Raw genomic sequence first — 19891 nt, 5'->3', positions numbered from 1 at the left:
GATCAAAAACTGTTATATAAGCATTATCTGTAGCTATGAGTATACGTTAATATTGGTAAAATGCCCAAGTTAATTTAAAATAAATGCACAATTTTTAATGAATTTAAAGGAACTCTAGGAATTCTTATTGGTAAAAAGTATAAATCTGGCATTTTTAAATTCATAATAAGATAACTAAAAGATTCTAAAGTTCTCCATTTTATCTCAAAAGTAAAAATTTCAATCAATCCATAACTTTTATGGAAATATTAAATTTAATTACATAAAATTTATTTACATAAAATTAATTTATGTAAATTGTGTCTGAAAAATTATATTCAGATAAAGTAAAAAAATATCCTGGAAAAACTGCATCTGAGGAAATGTCCTCTGATGAAAATTAGACATATTTTGAATGATCAATATTCAGTGGATAAGTAAAAAATTTACATTTGTTTTGATCATTCCTGACGACCAGACACAAGACCTTTATTTCAGAAAAATGATAACATAATAATACATTTGTCTTGCTATTCATACTAAAAAGGTATTAAAGTCTATTAAGAAAATGTTGCACTGGAACGTACTGCCTTCTTGAGAACCACAAAGAAAGAAAATAGCAGATGTGCATTTTGGCATTGATAGCTTTATATATGTAGAGTTCATCTGAGAAGATTAAACCAACCTACCACCCTCATTATATCAACATAATGATATTTTAACTAGTCTGTGCAAGGAAATACAGTGAATAAGTATGGCCATATTATTCAGGTTTGTCAATTGGCATGTAACAGAAACACAAATGGAATTCAATTAGGAAAATAAAGGATTTGTTAGCTCATATATTCTGCCCGTAAGAAAAGTGGTAGCTGTCTTAAAGGATAGATAGAATTAGGGATTTAACAGCAGGAAAACTGCTTCTCTGTGCTTTTCTTTCTGCAGTGCTTTGAAAAGGCCCAAGACTTTTTATTCCTCTTCCCAGTCAAGGTACTGAATCGAGAATAAGTCATGGCTTATTCTGAATAAGTCAACATTATTACTGATAATGCTAAATTGAAAGATATAGCTTAGATATCACTGTCAAGCTGACTTTCTAAGTGAACCACTGATTTAGACAGACTCACCCAAGAGTCACAGGTAATGCCGGTAGAATTCTATTCACTGTGGGGAATATCATACTCTTTGTAAGCTGCTCCATTCTAAAAGTAAGAAGTGGCAGAGCTGAATTGAGTATGTCCAATTGAATCTTTCCAAACAGATCAATGGATGAATCATTCCATTTTCCTATGTAAGAAGACAGAAAGGCCACTGAGTTACATTTATTGAATTTTTTTCCAAATGAAAGGAAACATGATTTGAGACAAGTGGTCCCCCACACATTATGCTTCTGCTTATATGTAAATGTCAAACTCATTCTGTCTTACTGATGATGAGCGTAATGGAGGAGGCTTGATGATGCTAGTGCTCTACTCATGATCTCAAACTCAGTGGCTAAAAGGAAAACAAAACACACATCAAAAACTTTTTCCCAGTTCCAAATGGAAAATTTCTATTGAAAGAGTTTGATTGTCTTAACTTGGGTCACATACTTACCTCTTGGAAATTCACTGTGTACATTTGAGTGAGGCTTTTATCACTGGACTAGACTGGGCTTCATGTTTACCCATAAGAGCACAGAAGCAGAATATCTTTATAAGAAGAGAGATGCTAGTAGCAGTGCTGAATATACAGAGTAATAGCCTTCAAAAATCCCTAAAAACCTGTCTTTAGTTTACCTTTCATCCATTCAACAAATATTTATTGAATGCTAGAATGATGAGCACTCTGCCACCTAACATTTATTTTTTCTTCATCCTGACCCTAGATGCCAAGATGGTCTGGATGCTCATTCTTTGCTAAACAGACCTGTACCGCTCTGTATCTCTAGTCCTTCCGTGCTTTCTATCTGAAAGCACATTTCAGTGTTCACCAAATTGAATTGGATTGAATCAAGTTAATATTGACCTTTCAATTTCTATCCATCTCAGATCCTATGATTCTTCAAGCATAAAATGTAAAATCACAAGACTATTAATCATTTTTCTTTGTTCCTCTTTTTCTCCTCCTACTCCTCTTTGACCCCTTCTTTATTTTAATTGCAGTAGACTGGTTTGCCCTGAATTTTCTTGGAATTTGTTAATAACCAAAATTCAGCATGTTTTCTGATATTCAGGAAAGCTTATATAATTTTTGGCTGATTCATGCTTATTTGGAAAATCCATAGTTATATAATGTGAATATCTTCCCAGAGTAAAGCGAATCAACATTTAGGTATTCTCATATTATCCATAGACATTCATATGAAGGCATGTCAAGAAATATTCATCTATTGAAGGATATTAATGAATTAGAAGTTTTAGACAGTGAGTTCAGAATCTAAAGGCGGTGGTAAGGTTACTTCTTGTAGTTGTTTTGAGACTTTAAAATTACTATATCATGGAAAAATCACAAATTGTATAAGAGTTTCTAGAAAGAGAATTAATTTATGCACTCAAAATTTACATTTGATATCAATTCTACACCAAGCACTGCTCGTACACACCAAGGAGCTCAGAAGGAACGAGGCAAGCCAGGACAGTTTTGCCGTGGAGCTTACATTTTAGCAGGATAAACAAATGACAAACAATAAAAAAGATTATTTGAGGTAGTTTTAAGAGCTATGAAGTGAGGCAGCCAGGGAGTGGGTGGACAGTGCCAGGAGGTGTATGTGGTAGTCTTTGTCAGGTCAAGATAAGGGGTATTTGATACTATTCTAAGATAAGTGAATAGAGTGAATGGAAGTTACTCAAGGTTTTTAAAAAAATTTTTCCAATTATTTTATTGAGATCATAAATGTTTATAACACTGTGTAATTTCAAGTGTACATTATTATTTATCAATTTCTGTATAGACTGCATCGTGCTTACTACCTATAGTCTAATTTTTATCTGTCACCATATATATGTGCCCCTTTACCCCTTGTAGCCACCCCCAGCCCCTTCTCCTCTGAATTACTAATCTGTTGTCTTTATCCACGCATTTCTTTATTTTCCACATATGAGTGAAATCATGCAGTATTTGTCTTTCTCTGCCTGGCTTATTTTGCTTAACACTATACCTTCAAGGTCCATCAATATTGTGGCAAATGGGACGATTTTGTCTTTCTTATGGCTGAGTAGTATTCCATTGCATATATATATATATTCCACATCTTCTTTATCCATTCATCAGTTGATGGGTACTTGGGTAGCTTCCACAACTTGGCTTTTGTGACTAAAGCCTCAATGAACATAAGATTGTTGTGGAGTAATTTGGAATGTTGATTTCAAGATCTTTGGATAAATACCCAGTAGTGGGATAGCTGGGTTGCAAGGGTTGTTAACAAGTGTAGGGGTCTGGAATTGGCCACCCCAACATATGTCTCTTTGGCATGATTATTTGTGGCTCGTTACTTTGCAGACAGGAAAGCAACTGAAAAGTAGAACTTGCTTACTCTTTGTAAGAGACATTTACATTGTAAAGGAACTCTCCATCTGTAAAGATATCTCCCTCTCTGTACCAGAAGAAAGGAGATGACCTTCTCTCTAGAAACTCCTAATCAATGCCAAAGGCAAGGACTTAAATCTGCATTTTATTGTGCTTGTCTGGTAACCTCCTGTAACTGACTTCCCTCCCCCTCTCAACTTTGGCATTTCTTTAAAGATTAAGCATCTTTCCTTAGGCTAGGAACTGATTGCTGCGCTCACTTGTGATCACCCAGCTCAAGACAATAGACTTGCCTCCTGCCACGCCCTCCGAGATAGCCGACCCACTATCTGCTGTGTCCATCAAGCACTGTGCCGACAGCAAAATCTTGTGACTATTGTGGGAGGGACATTTCAATCATATGTGAAACACCCTGTTTGGGGGTATATAACCACTCTGTGCACCCCACTTCTTCGGTGCCCTTTCTTCCTTCGGGAAGAAAGGCCCCGGGCCATGGTCCTCATAAAGCTTTGTTTAATTTTCTCTTGCTATTCTGTCTCATGTGAATTTAATTCATTCTCCGGCCAGACGAACCCACATTTAGGCAGAGGAAAAGTCTTCCTCCCCTACACAAGCAAGTAATTTGATGTGATTATGTTCATTCTTTTTTCTGAAGTCTATATTGTCTTATGTTAATATAGCCACTTGATGTTTCTTTTGATTATTGTTTGTACCATATATGTATTTATTTCTATCCTTTTACTTTTAACCTACCTATTTCATTACATTTGAAGTGAGTTCCTTACAGACAACATATAGTTGGGCAATTTTTAATCCATTCTGACAATCTCTATGTTTTAATTGTTGTGCTTAGACCTTAGTGCAATTAGACTTTCAATATAATTATTGATTTGAATGTAGATCTATCATTTTTTATTTCTTTTCTGTTTGTTCCCTCTGGGTTTTTTAAATTCCTCTGTTGTCCCTTTTCCACCTTTTTTGGGATTATTTCAACATTCTTAGTATCCCATTTTATCAACTGTGTTTTTTACTACACCTCTTTGTGGAGTTTTATTATTCGTGTTTGATGTAATGATTATAATATGCATCCTTAGCTTATCAAAGTCTACTTAGAACCAGAATTTCACCACTTCAAGTGGAGTATGGAAAATTTATCACCATACAAATACTTTGCCCCCCTCCTTTATGTTCTAGCTGTCTTATATTTTACATCTACCTATATTTAAACACCATTATACAACATTATAATTTTTACTTTCAAACATCAAACATATTTAAGGAACTCAAGAGAACAATAATAGTTGATTATATGTACCCCAAAATGCACCATGTGCATCACTCATCATTCATTCTAGATCTTCTAAATTTCTTTCTAGTATCATTTCCTTTCTGTCTAAAGATTCCCTTTAGTAATTTTTCAGAGTATATCTTCTGGCAATCAATTTTTTTAGTCTTCTTTCATCTGAGAACATCTTAATTTCATTTTCTTTCTTGAAGAATATTTCTATTTGACATAAAATTCTAGGTTTTAAATTCTTTTCGCCAGCACTCAAAAAATGATGTTCCACTTTTTTTCCTGTTTTCCATTGTTTCTGAAGAGAAATCCAATCATTCAATGTTTTGCCCTTTAAGTGCACTGTTTTCCTCTGACTGCTCTTAGTAATTTTTTCTCTCTTTTGTTTTTGGTAGTTTGATTAAGATGTGTTTGGTTGTGGATTTCTTTGAGATTGTCTTATTTGAGGGCTCCCTAAGCTTTTTGAATCTGCAGGTTTCTGTCTTTCATTAATTTGGGAAAGCTTTATGTCATTTTTTTTCTCCTTTTCTTTCTGCACAGTTTTTCCTGTCTTTCTCAGACGACAAAAAATTTAGAACTTTTGCTATCATTACACCTGTCACTGGTGTCATTTATTTTTTCAATCTTTTATCTTTATTGTCCAGATTGGATACTTTCTATTGATCCATCTTCAAGTTCACTAGCTTTCCTCTTTCATCTCCACTTAGCTATTGAGTCCACACAGTGAGGATTTTGTTGCTGTTTAATCAGTCTTATTTTTTGGAACATTTTATAATTATTGCTTTTAAAATCTTTATTGGATACTTGCAATATCATTTCAGTATTGACAAACATTGGTGCTCTTTTCCCATGTGGGGTGAAATTTTCTTGATTCTTCACATTCCAAGTAATTTTGGATTATATCCTGGATGTTTTGCATACTGTATTACACAATTCTGACTTTTACTTAAATCATATGGAGAATGTTATTTCTGTTTTAGCAGACAATCAACTCAGTTGGACTCAGGCTGCAAGTACTGACCTGCCTTTTGTTTTCTACTTGCAATACTAGTTCTGTTTTCAAAGTTTTTGCAGTATTGTTTGAATATGAATGTGAGATTCGCAGTGGCTATCTGGGACTTTGGTAATGATATAGCTTTTAGTTCATTTCTAAAAATCCTTGTGATAATATTTTCTATCAGATCCATGCATGAAGTTTGGCGATGAGCCCAGGAGTTTATAAACAATTTTATAGGATTATTTTGCAAATCTTCTCCTCCTCAACAATCTCCTTGGTACTTTCTGGAAGTTCCCTGGAAGTCCCCATTTTAGTCCTTTTTTTTTTCAGAAATCTCAAGTTTTATTTAACCTGCTCTGGCACACACTTTCTGCTACTGCATTCATGTCCAGAGCCAAAGGCTGCAGGAAGCCAGAGAGAGAAAAAAAGCAACTGGGCTTGGCACTACTCTCTCAGGACTGTCATATCTGCAATCAGAGAGGAAGGTACCCTTCTTGAGGGTTTTAGTGCCTGTGGGTCTTTGATGCCATCACTGTCACTGTCAGGAAGATGCTCTGCCATTCCTTGAGCTAGAACTTGAGGATTTCTCTCATCTGTACTGATGGCCCTACTGGGTTTTGGGTTGGCTTGTGTCCAGAGTGGAAGATACTAACTGAAAAAAAAAAAAAACCTGCTGCTTCCATATTACTTTAAAATTGCTCTTAATTTTTTGAGGAACTTCCATACTGTCTTCCACAGTGGCTGTACCAATTTACATTTCAACGAACAGCGGAAATTTTCTCCACATGTCAGACAGCATTTGATATCTCTTGTCTTTTAGATAATAGACCTTCTAAGAGGTGTGAGGTGATATCTCCTTGTGGTTTTGATCTGCATTTGTTGACTGATTAGCAAGGACAGACCTTTACCTGCATGTAGGAGCACACTGAAGCATGCTCTGACCCCAGGTCTAGTGGTGCAGGGGGCCTAGTGCAGGAGCGTGTGGGGGCTCTGGATCTGGGGTGCTGGGGAGGCCTGGTATCTCAATGAGTCAGGTTGCTGGGGTACACACCCTAATAAGTGCATTGTCCTTGGCAATTGCTGTGGGTTCTATAGTAGCCACAAGGACTGTTAAGGTCCTCGGTGGCACCTCCAGGTCCAGCCACTAGGGACCAGGGCAGGCACCTGTAGTGGCAGGAGCCTGTTTGCACTCACCTGGCTGTAAGGTGCTTCTGTAGTGGCAGGGACTGGTTGTGGACACACACACAGGGCCAGGAGCAAGGGCCAGAGTCAACCAGGGCTGCAGGGTCTCACCATGGGTGTGCATGCAGCAGTGAAGGTGGAATTGGGTCCAGCCGTGCAGTTGCACAGCTGGAGGGGCAACCCTGAGTGCTTTCATGGCAGTGGCGTCAGCTGGCACACCTGCAACCACAGAGGTCTGGGCTGTCTGCTGGTGCAGACGCTGGGCTCCTTCCTGCTGGGGCTAGGGGAAAAGAAGAGCAAGGGCTCAGGCAGCTATCATCTGCAAATGCAAATACCTGTGGATGAAAACCGTGAAATCTGTAGGGGTTCCACAGTGGCTGTCCTGGTTTCTTCAGGGCAGAAAGCTGCTGGGGTCCTCTGCAGAGCAGGCCACTGGGAGCCCCAGTCACTCATACTGCATGGCTGATACTGGTGGCCCAGCTCTTCTTCTTTGTTCCCAGCCAGGTCTGTAGTCTGGGCTTTGCCAGTCCCTGGGTGGGGTAAAACAAAAGCGAATCCTTCATGCAGTGCCCCCAATCCTGGGGAAGCTGGTTGCTCACTCCACTCTCCCTTTCCCAGACAAGAAGACTCTTTCTGGCTGAGTTGATCCCTCTTGGCATTTAGCTGGGCCAGCCTGGTGGTTGCAGGCAAAATGAAATTGTTCTTCCTTCCCTTTGTGTGAGGTTATCCTGAAGTTATTGTTACACTGTGTAGCTGAAGTTTCTTTAGTGGACTCCTAAGCTCTCCCAGAGCTGTTTTTGCTCATAGATAACTATCTCATTGTTAATCTTTCCCGCATCTGGAGGCTGGGGTCTTCTACTTTTCCATTTTGGTGACGTTGCTCCTCTTAACTCTTCTTGATATCATTGTAAGTCACCTCTGCCCCCCAAAACCCTGGATGCCTCACCCAGGACTCAGCTGGAGTGCATGTTCTGAATATTACACTATGCTGAGTCTCTAATTTTAAAAAAACTCTAAGGGTGATAGAAAAGAGACTAGTCTTTAGGGCATGTGTCATTGAAGTGAAGTTATAAAAGGTGATGAGTACTGATAGGATCAAAGAGTAATTGGATGGTAGTTTTTGAATATCTGACTGATTTGTTCACGAAGGCAGTAAAAATCCACTGTCTCCTCTTGACCAAGCAAGTGATATGATGAACAATGATTTTAGAAAATTCATTTGGAAGTATATAACATATTCTAGAAAGGGGAGAGACTACAGATTACAGCAGTATATTGGAGTCAAAAGTGCTACAAATGGGATATAATAAGAAATTGCCAGACTGGTGATAATAGAAATGAAAAATACTAGGTGATTCTCAGAGATATTTTAAGGGAAAATTAGTGGTTATTAGGCATTTTGAGTTTGGAAGAGACGAAAATATTCCAGATATGTTGATTTAGAGGTGTCAATATTCTAGATGTTTATTCTGAGTTGCCATAGAGATAGTCAAGGAAGATATTATCTGCATTCTTCTGGAAACTTGATACCAGAGCTCAGATAAAAGTCTAAGGCCATTAAAATATATAAAAATCACCATAATAGTGACTGAAGTGATGGAAGAAGAGAAAATAAATGATACATGTCATGACAAAATGTGCTATTTTGGGTGGAGAGTATGTTTGTCTTAATATCTATTTGAAATATGGCACAATTTGTGAGTAAAAATGACTTTGGCAGTTTGAAAGATACTTTTTGAAATATGTTTTCATCATTTTAATGTACTTTGTATTTTAGGATGAATTATTTGACTTCCCTTCCAATATTTTTGAAATTCACTATGTAATTAGACTTAAGAGATTTAAAGTACTACCTTAGAGCTAAGAACCTCAGATTGGCGTTATTAAAAGATGGTGAAAATTATGTAAAGGAAAAATGAAGAAAGTTTTGTGTCTTTTATTTCTCTTTCTTTATTTCAACTGCTTTAAAGTTCTTATCCATTTTTACAAGAAGGTATAGAGTGAATATTTGGATATCTACTTTCTTTTTCTAGAATAAATATAATAATAATGTTAAACTATTGTTTAAATCATATTCTGCATTAAGCACACCTCCCACCTATTGATAATCCATCATATTTATGTTTCAGATGCTCAATTTCTTTCTGTGATTTTAAAAAACACTTTGAGTCCTGAGAAAATAATTTGATGAAATTACTATTTTTAAGCTTGGTTGAATTTAGTGTTCAAATATATTAAACTGATTATGCAAAAAAAATGATAGCCAACTTTAGTAATGAATGGTGATTTCTTCCATTATTGTTTAGAATAACCTCAGAGAATGTGAGACAGTAGTTACGCTGAAAAGAACGAAGAATGATGACTACCAAGACCACATTGTATTTGTGCCTTTATTTTATGTTATTTTACATAAAATGAGGAATTCTGACCTTTAAAGAGTCAAATATGTGAAAAAGGGATTTCTTAAATAATTGGAGAATTTTCACATTTTCAGTTGAAAATCGTCACTGGCACTTACCAAAAGTGAAAAAAATAATAAATAGCATTACTGAAAAAAAAAAATATAGGGATAGAGTCATAAATATAGGTTTTGAGTTTGAAATTATAAACGAGTTTTTTTGATAAACAAAAGCATCTTATTTTGGGTAATCATAAAACATATGCACAGTATTTTTGGATGATTAAATGAATCATTTATATTACAATATAAACTCTAAAACCGTAAAATATTGACAGTGAAAAAAGCTTTCATTCAGAATAAATTCACATATAAATTTCATAGAAGCCATTTTGTAATAAAAAATATTTGAATAATTGTTATCAAAAATAAAGAAGATAGAAGTTGTTCATATTTAATTTAATTCCAAAATATTACGTACAAATAAAACATTTATATTGATGTACATGGAAATCTGACAGTAACATTTTCTGCACTGATATTTGAGTATGTCCAGATTTCCAACATGAGGAAAAACTTATAGACTGATGGAATTCAAACCTTGCCAGGGAAAAATTGTACTGTTGTTTATTTACTTCTGAATTATCCTTATAAAATCAAGAAGTTTCAAAAATTGGAAGATGATGAACATAAAACAAATATTATCTCAGTAGTTTTGATGTGATATCAAACCAGCATGACAGGTGTGTTTTCCTTTTGGTTGGGTTTCTTCATAGACCAGTTGAGGTCTCATTTGAATGAAGGCCAACAGACTTCATTTCAACTTTTATTTTGTTTTCTCACATAAACCTTTTTTTATTGCTTTTGGAGCTCAAACTGAAATAAGTTCCCAACGATTCTCCCAGGATTCAGGTTCTGAGATTTATCTGATGTCTTTATATTGGAGAAAACACATTTTTGTATCGTATTTCTACAAGGTAACTGAAAAGAGCATTGCTAACTCTAACTAGAATATCTCTTAATCAAAGAAGGTAGTGCTGTCCACACTTGAATTCCTTTTATTTATCCTGTTTGTAAAAAATAAACGGCAAAAATAACCGTAAAGTATTAAAATGGAATTTTAAAAAACAGTTCAAACTCAAAAGAGAATCTAGCCCATGGCTTTTTGGAACAATGAATATACAACCACAGGGGGAATGGCGTATCTATCTCTATTTATTATGACAATTTTTCTTTAAACTGTTCAAGATTCCCTAACAACCGAGTCCCATGGAAATCCCTGTAAAAGTGAGCCATGTAGACACTCTTTTTATCAGGTTAAATCTGGAGCTATTTAAAGCCAACTTGATCTAATATATCAATATTTTAATGAAAATAACAAAAGCACCATTTGGCCCACTGTTCAGACCTGAAATAAAGAATTGTGTCAGATAAAATGTCTGCTTGTTGGATGGTTGGTTGGGTGTTGGTTAGTTTTTTGATTGATGTGAAGTATGAATAGAAGAGAACATAAGGGACCGGCAAAACTGAGCTATGCACTTAGAAAAAGCCAGCTAAGTGTGCAAGAGAAAGCATATCCTGAAAATATAATATCCTGCCTTCTTTTTATTCACTTTAGAAATGGAAATATGATCCTCTATGCTACCATGTTTGCGTCTATGCGTCAAGATTATTTTCCATCTTTTTTTGGGCAAATTCAAACATTTTCTGACATCAGTGTCTTTCTGCACTCTAGCTAGTTGGGTACAGTTAATATGACACAGATTTGATCACTAATGTTTGAGAAATGCCTTGTGACACGGATTGGGGTATTTTCTTTCTTTTAGTTATTTTTTTAAGGCTGAAATAATTAGTGTTTTACTGTCATAGCTATCAACTAAGTATAAGGTCATAAAACATAATTAAATTACAGATATTTCAGCAGTTCATTGTTATTAAAGTGAGATAAATACAGATCATTCTTTCTAGAACATGGTTTGGGCTATTCTGAGTTTTGTCTTTTCATTTAAAGATTAGGACCAGTTTCTCGATAGTCACAAAATAATTTTCTGGGATTTTGCTTGGGATTGCCTTAACTTTATAGGTCATTTTGGGAAGAAATACCGCTATGAAAATTTAGTCTTCTTAAGCATGTACATGGAATTTATTTGGCTCTCCATTTAATTGAATCTTCTTTGACTTCTAGCATCGCAATTTTGTTTTTCTCATATAGATCTGGTACATATTTTGTTCGATTTATAACTAAGTGATTCATTTCTGTTGGTGCTAATGTAAATGATATGTTTCTAATTTCAAATTCCCCTTGTTTCTTACTGGTACTTAAGAAAGAAATTTATAATGGTTTAACCTTGCTTTCCCACAACCTTGCTATGATTGCATGTTAGTTCCACTGCCCTTTATTTTTAAATTTCTTTCCATAGCAGACTATTTTTACTTCCTTGAAAGCATCATATTCTTTCTAATTTGAGGATATTCATACAGGCTTTGCTCAAGAGTTGAAAGCGACTGCTCTACTCTCTATTTCCACTTTCTAACACCATACAGATCTTTCAAGTCTTTGCTTGGTACTACTTTAGCGAAGATTTATGTAAATAGTTCTTCCGTACTCATATAAAGAGAAATTAATGTAAATCCTCAATACACATGCTTCTGTAACACTTTAAATTTTTCTTGCAGGACAGTAAACTATAGTTATTGATATATGTCTATCCTCCTTAACAGATTAGAATCCTTATCAGATTAGAGATAGGTATTATGCTTGTTATACATATTGCTACTTCCCTATTTCCTACGTAATAGACCTTTTCTACCTAACTATTGACACATTAAATGGCACCAAATCCTTACATGCATGCATAAGTCCTCCCCACAGGGATAATTTTGAAACTTTACAGTCAACACAATATTCTCTAGTTTTGCTTTCCTCTGTGGATTCTGACGATTCCAACAGTAATGCTTCAAATTTTCAGTACATTACTCAGAGAAATATTATTTCACTTAATACAAAATAGCAGTGTATCTTTTACCTCTTCCCAATCTTAATTTTTGCCAAGATCCAAGAGGAAACTTTATTTTAAAACTTTTCACCATAGTCACCTGCTTCCTTTTCCCTCTTTTAAATTAGATGCTTTCTGAGTTCCAACTCATGATACCAAGATAAATGAAGCTGTCATATCTGTCACATAACATGAAAGATAGCATTTCTAATATGATGGTTGGAGAATTAGTTTCTTCAATACATATTTTGATAATATGAATAATCATTGAATCACAGAGTATAATATATTGTTCTTTCACAGCTGGAAAGAATATAACACAAAGAATAGTAAATTTCATCAATGTGATGGATTTCTTATCATCTAGAAAGAATATTGAACCAGAATTTAAAAACCATCATAGAATCAAAGTGCATTATGGCTACATTTGATGTGTTCATTTCTTTCTTGTAGATAGATTTGATTCTTTTGATGGTTTTATGGGGTAAATTTTAGTCTATGTACAATATTAGAATGAATGTTCCAGGTTTTGGAAACAAAGATATCTAGACTATGTTATTTTTAATGTTCATTTCTTCTATTTTCTTTAGAAAGTTCAAACTCAGAATCCTCTTGAATATTGTTCTCTCTTTAATTCCCTTAGTTATAGAAATGAGATACATAAGAGTTACGGAGGAAAAAAATAGGCAAAAATCACATCTCTAATATATATTCCATATGAATTAACTCCTGGGTTTTGGCAAATTGTCATAGGTAATATGGTTTATTGAACCTGCCTCAATTCTTTGTCCCTTTATATACTAAATATTCACTACTGTTAACTTCAATTATTTAATGCTTCTAGAACCTACATACAAATAGCATAAATAACAACAAAAAATAAAGTCTTTTTATTCAAGGAACTACAGACAGCTGGAGGAGAAAGATGATTTCCTGTGATGAATGCTATGATAGAGGGCAAGTGTCATGGGACAGAAGGGACACCTCCCCTATGCTGGTCTAGTGGAGCATAGAGTCAGGAAATGCTTCCAGAAGGGGTCACATATGGCATGCTTTGAGTCCCCATAGTCACACAAATCTCCTTCCACCACCCATGCAAATAATAAAATAACCCCAGTAAGCATTTAGAGATACAAAATTCCTGGCATTCAGATTATTGGGCCCTGTCAATGATTGCTTTGAACTGTAATGTGTGTCACACAGAGATACAGCAGCACCGATAGCTACATTAAATTTAATTCAAAATTATTTGTTGCTGCATCTGCTATTTTCAAAGTACTATGGTAGATGCTAATTGGATACAAGATGAGGAGGAAATGCTTCCTGCTCTAACTAAACATAAAATCCAATGGGAGAATCCCCTCTGGCTTACCTCACCTTAGTTATTTACAGGAAAGAGTAGGGAATTATTTCAGCATATGGCTTCTCTTAGTTGATTTGCATATAATTAGCTAATTATTCAATAAGAATAATCTTATTTGAAGATATTTTCAGTAAACAAATTCTACTTCTAGGCCAAAATAAAAACCAAAATGCAACAAAATTTGTAAAATGGCTGAGCATGCTCTCTAACCTACCATCTAGTTGTAACTGGTATTTTGGAAGTGCCCTGTTGAGTTTATTTTTTTAAAAAAAAGAGAGAGAACCTTGTGATAGGATCAAGTGCACTACAAGTGTAATTTGTTAAATGAAACCTTGCTGAGGTGAGGGCACCGCTCCTGGGGTGTTCCTAAATAGAGACAGCATGGCAGCTCTCCTCTCCTTGCCATGATAATAACAGGATGCTCTGCTCTCAGTAGCGGCATTGGGCTGATTGACAGGCAACCCTGGAGAAATGTCTCGGAGTGATTACCTGGACTCTAGGGATCTAGGCAATGGGACACAGTTACTGAGCACATTATTGTAATTATTATCCACCAGGGTGACTTGACTATTTAGGTGAAATACTTTATTTACTTCGAATTCTTTACTTCTAAAAATGTAACTGTCAGTAAATTGAGTAAAAGGAAAATCTTAGGGAAAAATGATACAAATTTGAAAACATAATCTCAAATTAATTCACATTTTATTTAAAGAATGCTTGATATGACAAAAATGGCTGATTTGGGGAGAGCACAAAAGGGAGATTATTCAGGGTTAATTCATTTTCTTCAGTAGTGTTCATTCAATAAATGTCATTTACTGGTTTTATGATACATGCAAGGAAGCCAACTGGACTGTATCTGCACAGAATTGACAACCATACCAGAGGAAGAAGGAAGAAGGACACTTTGGTGGCGGGGGAGAGCTTAATCAAAATTAAATTTTATTTCTTTAACAGCAGTGTCGAAAATAGGATGCTGAGAGAAATAATTAAAGTCAGAGTGACCAGTGAGAACCCTGGTGCATTTTCTAGATAAAGAAATCAAAGACCTGAATTAAAGGTATGGCAGTGGGAAGAGTATGGAGATTTTGTAGTTCCGAGCTATATAATTGATAAAGATGAATAAGGTTTTAAAAAGGTCAAATGGATAAGATGGATAAGATAACCAAAAAATTTAGGTGACTTACTGTTTTGAGTCTAGATGATAGGAAGAATGGGGATGACACTAACAGTAAGAGACCATATATAAACAGACAATGCCCAGATCATATAGAGAAACAGAACTTCCACCTACAATTGGCAGCAAGCCAAACCACAACCTCTGAAGCAATTGGCCCCCAATTGTGTAGAATTGATCGATAGCTGATAGCTTCCCAACATTTTCTCTCAACTTAGGACAATAGGAGAAGTTTAAATATGCTCCTCTAAAAATCCAATAGGACACTGCATCTGGTTAGCTTTCCTCCAGTTTTCCCACGCCAACAGCCTCCAGGCAGGGCAAATCTGACACCTTCCTTTTTTTCCACTATAAAGCTTTCCCATTCCTCGGTATATCGTGAATCTGCCACATGCAGGTGGTATGGTTGACTATTGCTATGGCAAGCTCTGAATAAATAGCCTTTGCTTGTTCTCATTTGGATGGTCTTCGTTTATTTCCACAACCAAGAGAAAGGGTTCAAGATTTAAAAAGATTCCAGATGGTGAGTTAACTTTAAACTTGTTGATTAAGTATTGTATGAAGACCTCCATTTAGACCTGTCTAATAGGCAATTCAATAGTGAATTGAACAGCACATCTGAGGGAGAAGGACAGAAAATTGCTGTGGCAGTCCAATTGGCAATATTCATTATGCTAAAGAAAAGTGATTGACGAAATGACAACAATAACAAAACTCCCACAGCTGTCCAGTGAGCTGGGGAAAGATTAGCATTGTCAAATACAGAATGCACTGGGCCATTAAGGAGTTGATTTTATTCAGGCTGTTGCAATAAGGAGAACATTCATTAATGAAAAATGTGTCAACGAAAAGCAAGAGAGCCTGGGGTTATATAGAAGCAGCTAAACAAGGGAACCATCCAGGAGTGTTATGAGGGTGGTGAGGAAGTATACAGACAGGACTTATTTCAGAATTTGTGGTGGTCCTTCTTGATCAGCCCTTTCCAAGAACACAAAAAGGTGAGGATATTTCTTAACAGTTGCTGCTTTTTCAAAACACATGGCTCAGATAAAGTTTAACGTTGTTAGCAACAATATTGAACACTGTTGGGGAAATATAATTAAAAGTAAATCTCCTCTCAACCCAGTAAACCTCTCCACCAAAGTAGAAGAGAAAGAGAAAAGGTTTGTTATTGAACAAGTGTCAATCCAGAGGTGATTCACATCACAGGTAATCCCCTAAAAGATTGCAAAAACAGAAGAAACCTCACCCTGTTATATAGCCAAGCAGATACAACCCATTACTTAAATGTCCTTAAGATAAACAATAGGTAAGGGCTGGCCTGGTGGCCTTGTGGTTAAGTTCAGCACGCACTGCTTCAGGGGCCTGGGTTCCATTCCTGGGCATGGACCCATACCGCTCATTGGTGCCCATGCTGTGGCAGCAAGCCATATACAAAATAGAGGAAGATTAGCCCAGATGTTAACTCAGGGAGAATCTTCCTCAGCACACACACACACACACACACACACACACACACACACAAAGATAAACAATAGCTAGTCTTCAAGTAAGAGGACGTGACAGCACCATTGACCACACAGAGTTCATCCTCAATTCAACTGGCAATGGGAATTGACTATCTGTTAGCTAATTAGCTTAATCCAAAGGAAAAGTAAGCTCATCAGATCTTTATGACAGGAGTAGTTTTGGAATGAGGCATCCAGCAAAGTTAGGTTTTCATCCTTCCAAAGAAACTGGGAGATAGTGGGGCTACCTTCCTTGATGGCTACATTTCAGAGAGATAGTTCTGAGTCTTAAGAGTGGCCAAAGGCTTATTTAGCTTTGAAGAAATTTATATACATTTTCAAGAGACAGAGAAAGAACTTACACGTTTTTTAAAGTAAATACTATAAGAAAGCGGGTGGAGGGGGATCTCTTTCCTTCTTATTAACACAGAGAATTTGTTTTTTGCTTTTTTGATTTGTGTTTACCCTTACAGTGCATCCTTACTGCTCTCTAACTGTTCATCTTTGGCTAAATTTCTTAAGCTCTCCAACCCCAGCTTCCTCATTTGGACAATGGGGACAATTATATTGATCTTACTGTGCTTTTGTGAGTATTAACTGAAATGATACATGAAAACACTGTAGGGGAGGAAAAAATGTTTTCCCACCACCCATCTTAGGTTTGTTGCCTGTGAACCTATGAATTAGACTAACAAAAGATAGATTAACAATAGAAAAAAAACAATTTAATTAACATGTGCATCACACCTGTATACATGTGAACATGTGGTGATTAGTAGCTCAAAGGTGTGGTGAACTTGAAATCAACAACACAAAGAGACTTATGCACCCCTACGTTCATCGCAGCATTACTCACAACAGCCAAAGCATGGAAGCAACCCACTTGCTTATCAGTGGATGAATGCGTAATGAAGATACAGTATATATATATATACAATAGAATGCTACTCAGCCATAAAAAAAGACAAAATGGTGCCATTTGCAATAGCATGGATGGACCTTGAGGGTATTATGTTAAGTGAAATAAGCCAGACAGAGAAAGACAAACACTCATATGTGGAAGATAAACAAAACACATGGATAAGGAAAGCAGATCAGTGGTCACCAAAGGGGAAAGAGGTAGGGGGAAGGTGAAAGGGGTAAAGGGTCACATGCATACGGTGATGGATAAAATGTAGACTATTGGGGGTGAGCACAATGCAGTCTATGCAGATAGTGATATATAATAATATACACCTGATTTACACGTTATAAACCAATATGACCTCAATAAAATAATAAAACAAGTTTTTAAAAGTCATCTTTCTAAGCAATAATTCTGATTAGTTTTATTGCCCCAAATTGTGACTTTACATGAATTAATTAAGCATCAATTCAGACAAAATAGGAAAATTTAAAAAGGGTGGTGTTTTGGACCAAAGGTTTATGCCGCTCCCACAAAATTTATGTGTTGAAACCTAATCCTTGATGAGATAGTTTTATGACAGAGGTCTGGTAGGAGGAGACTGGATCATGAGGTAGAGTCCTTGTAAGTTAGATTAGCGCCCTTATAAAAGAGGCCCCAGGTGCCTCACCCTTCTGCCATGTGAAAACAAGGCAAAAAAGATGGCCATCTATGAACCAGGAAGTGGCTTCCAAATCTGACACCAAGTCTGCCCGCGTCTTGATCTTAGACTTCACAGCAGCCTCTAGATCTATGGGAAATAAATTTCTGTTGTTTGTAAACCACCCAGTCTACGGTATTGTGTGATATCTGCCTGAATGGACTATGACAGGTGGTTAGAATGTGGACTTATAAAGCATCTTTACAAAAGAACAATGCATTTGAAGAGAAGTGACAAGACAAAGGAAAAGGACTGAGTTTCAGGTGCAGCAAATTGTGGGAAGGTAAATAGAGGGGGCAACAGATGGTAGATAAAGGCTAGTCAGTAAAGTTTGTTTTGTAGATTCTTCTGATGCCATCCTAGGGCTGATAAGGATCTAGAGTTGTTTCCAGTGATTCACTTCTGTCCTTCCTGGGAGAGAGGGGGAGGGGACACCTTTACAAATTTATTTCCAGCTTTAGCGTGCAGAGAGTTTTTCTTATATATTCCTCTTCGCAATTGCCTTTGGCTCAAAATAATCACTATGTCAAAGTGACATATTTCAGGTGGAATATTCTGCTACCCTTCAACACTGAACACAGTTCCTTATATGTAAGAAATTATAAATGAAATCTCAGTAATGATAAGTAATTAAATCATACATATATTAATTCATAAATTCAGAAGTTATGGCATTGTTCATGAAGTCAAGACTAAGCATGATAAAACAGCAGATTAAGATGTCTGGAGTAAGCTCACGTTTTTTCTATGGTGAAGAGACAGCCCAGTGAATGATGACTCAGTTTGAAAAAACAACTTTTCTTCGTGTTTCTCAAGACACAACTGTACTTGTTTCAAAAATGTTCGAAGTAGTAGAAACAGATCTATTTGGACTGAGAAGTAGGAAAAAACAAAAGTAAAACTATATCAGAAAAGGAAGAGTTGTATTTTATTCTCTTTTTTATTGTTGGAGAAACACCATACCCTTACTTGGTGAAAATGGGTCTCAGATGCCAAAATTTAATCCTTTTTAAGTAAGTAACTCTGTATTTAACGATGAATGTATTCACAAGCATCCATTGAGAAACTAACATTTTTCATCCACAAGAGACCTACTACCCTGAAGCTAAAAATAGAGAAGAATTGGGTGGAATTAGGTGGAACCAAACTATTTGTGGAAATGAAACCAGTACTTGAAGACACAGAACATAAGAAATAAATCGGCTATGGCTCAAAGAAAAACAATCAACCATTGCTCCCTGGGGCCTGGGGGAGGGGCTGGTTTGGGATGCTGAGGGAGTGCAGGGAGCTGGGAGAAATTAAGAAAGAAGCAGAAGTGTGAGGAGCAAACCTCTTTTAGACGGTTAAAACCGGAACAAAACTACTAATGGTACAGGAGTTGTTTTAGCCTACAACACAAACAAACCAACTCAACCAAAATAATTGCTTTCGAACTAATTAAAAACAAAACTGGTTATCCTCTTTGTGTTTAAAAAATTCTAATTGGAAACTTCAAGTCGGCTAACATCTGTTAGCTATTTTGCCAAATGTATCAAGATGAGAAGTTACTTTAACCTTTTCTTTACACCTTGTAATGTCTTCAAACACAGTAATTCACATATTCCCTGAATTTCTTCGCATTAAATGAGTTCCCAATTAAAATTATTTTTAAGATCTTGTTACTCAATTTTCTGTAATTGCTTCTCTTTCTATCCTGAGAAAGTGAAAAAAAAAGAATTATTTTATATTCTCAGAATGAGAAATAATTTTAAAATTTTCCTTTAGAAAAACTAGTCTTTCAAACTTTATATGTAAAAAGTATTTAAGCAAAAATCATGTAAATAACTTTATTCACTAAATTATTTAAAGCTTAATAGTATTTAGATAATAACAATATATTAACTTTCTGC

This window comes from Equus quagga, chromosome 12, assembly GCF_021613505.1.
Source record: "Equus quagga isolate Etosha38 chromosome 12, UCLA_HA_Equagga_1.0, whole genome shotgun sequence".
NCBI classification, from domain to species: domain Eukaryota; kingdom Metazoa; phylum Chordata; class Mammalia; order Perissodactyla; family Equidae; genus Equus; species Equus quagga.
The sequence above is the reverse complement of the archived record's forward strand: the minus strand, read 5'-3'. Positions refer to the sequence as shown.